This window comes from Chrysochloris asiatica, unplaced genomic scaffold (genome assembly GCF_000296735.1).
Source record: "Chrysochloris asiatica unplaced genomic scaffold, ChrAsi1.0 scaffold00007, whole genome shotgun sequence".
Classification (NCBI taxonomy): Eukaryota; Metazoa; Chordata; class Mammalia; order Afrosoricida; family Chrysochloridae; genus Chrysochloris; species Chrysochloris asiatica.
This window is the reverse complement of record NW_006408525.1, coordinates 4974389-4976686: the sequence shown is the minus strand read 5'-3', so window position 1 is coordinate 4976686 and position 2298 is coordinate 4974389. Positions and strand designations below refer to the sequence as shown.

Sequence of the window (2298 nt, the reverse complement as noted above, 5' to 3'; positions counted from 1 at the left end):
CTTCTTCACGTCCTCTTCTGAATCTGGCTTGAATCTCTGGCAGCTCTCCCTGTTGATATACTGCTGTAATCATTTTTCAATTATTTTCAGCAAAATTTTACTTGCATGTGATATTAGTGATATTGTTCAATAATTTCCACATTCCTTTGGGTAATCTTTCTTTGGAATTGGCACAAATAAGAATCTCTTCCAACAATGGTTGGCCAGGCACCTGTCTTCCAAATTCCTTGGCATAGATGATGAATGTATTGCGTCAGTTTGTTGAAACATCTAAGTTTGTATTCTATCAATTCCTTGAGACTTGTTTTTCACTGATGGCTTATTTCAATGCAGCTTGAACTTCTTCTGTCAATACCTTTGGTTCTTGATCATATGCTACTTCTTGAAATGGTTGAGTATTGACCATTTCTTTGTGGTACAGTGACTGTGTATTCCTTACACTTTCTTTCTTTTTTATGTTGCCAATTTTAAGTACCACTTTATTTAAGACATTGCATTTTCCACTTACAATACAGTGCTAATAAAGTGAAATGTTCCTTCCTTTCCCTATGCATGTAACTCCATATTCAAGTATTAAGAATGCTCAGAAATTTAGTATAGTAGTTCCAATTTTTAAAACTGCTATTGAATGTGCTACAAATTTGGGTCCTTCAATATTTTACTCTTGAACAATGCTATGGTATCTATGCTTAAGATATTGGCTTGAGCTACCTCTTCAATGGAGCTCCACCACCAAGGAAGCCCTAGGCATTCTCCAGGCATGACTCTGGCACTCTGGTAAAGCTTGGTAATGGTGGGGTTGCAGACTTTCTTCAGCTTTCTGCTGATGTTCAAATTCCTCTTTCTCTGCAGTCTGACTCTTATCAAGTCAGTTGATAATTTCATTACATTTATCAAGACTCTTCTGTTCGTCTTCATCATTGATCTTGCCATGAATTTTTTCATCTTCAACTGTTGCTTTCATATGTTAAATGTGTAGGATTCAAGTGGATTTTTAGAGGACACCTTGCCTCGCTGTTTCTCATCTTCAGCTTTGTATGCTCAATGCCTTCTTTACTCAAGTGGCCCTTGTCATTAGTGATGGTAATCTCGTTTTTTTTTCTAGTATTTTTATCCCCAGCAGAAGCATTGATGCCATTGGCATCAAAATTGAAAGTGACTTCAATCTGAGGGACATCATGGGGTGCAGGAGGTATGCCAGTGAGTTCAAATTTGCCAAACAGGTTGTTATCCATGGTCATGGCACATTTACCCTCATAAACCTGAATGAGTACACCAGGTTCATTATCAGAGTGGGTTGTGAAGGTCTGTGTCTACTTGGTAGGAATGGTAGTATTGGGCTTGATGAGGACAGTCATCAGTCTATCAGCAGTTTCAATACAAGGGAAAGAGGAGTGACATCCAAGAGCAGCAAATCTTGAACATTTTCAGCCTTGTCTCCAGATAAGATGGCTGCCTGGACAGCTACACCATAAGCACCAATTTCATCAGGGTTGACATCTTGTTCAATTCTTTGCCATTGAAAAAGTCCTGAAGAAGTTTCTGAATCTTGGGAACATGTCATGGATCTGTGACTTGTCTAACTTGGCCTCCCTAAGGGCTTTCTCAACAGGGTCTAGGGTGCCACAGAATAAATCAGTGTTCAGGTCTTCATATTGGGCATGGGTAATGAAGGTGTGGAAGTCAATACTTTCATACAGAGAATCAATCTCAATATTGGCCTGGGTGCTAGAAGAGAGAACGCGCTTTGTGCGTTCACAAACAATGTGGAGGTGGTGGACAGCCCTTTTACTCTCACAAATGTCCTTCTTATGCTTGTGCTTAACCTCAACAATAAAATTGTTGACCATTCAGTTGTCAAGTCTTCTTCACCTAAATGAGTTCTCCAGCTGTAGATTTGACCTCAAAGATTCCATCTTCAGTAGTGGGGATTGACACATCAAAAGTGCCTCCTCCTAAGTCAAAGATCAGCACATTTCTTTCAGCACCAAGCTTTTTGTTTCAGCCATAGGCAGTAGCAGCTACAGTTGGCTCATTGATGATTCTGAGTACATTGAGGCCAGCAATGATAGTTGAGAGTCATTAAAGTAGGCTGGTACAGTGACAACAGCAGTGGTAACAGTGTTTCCAAGGTAGGCTTCTACAATTTCCTTCATCTTTGTCCACAGAGGACACTCCTTTTAGATATACACTTTTGGTGTTTTCCATATATTCTACTTGGACCTTGAGCCTACCTACATCATTCAAAGGGTGAATGCTTCACATCAGATTGGACAACAGCATCATCAAATCTTTCAA

At 39.7% G+C, this 2298-nt stretch overlaps 1 pseudogene; it reads right to left on the bottom strand.

The window, feature by feature from the left end:
• Positions 1-707: 707 nt before the first annotated feature.
• Positions 708-2298, bottom strand: part of LOC102836882 — a 6536-nt pseudogene continuing 4945 nt past the window's right edge.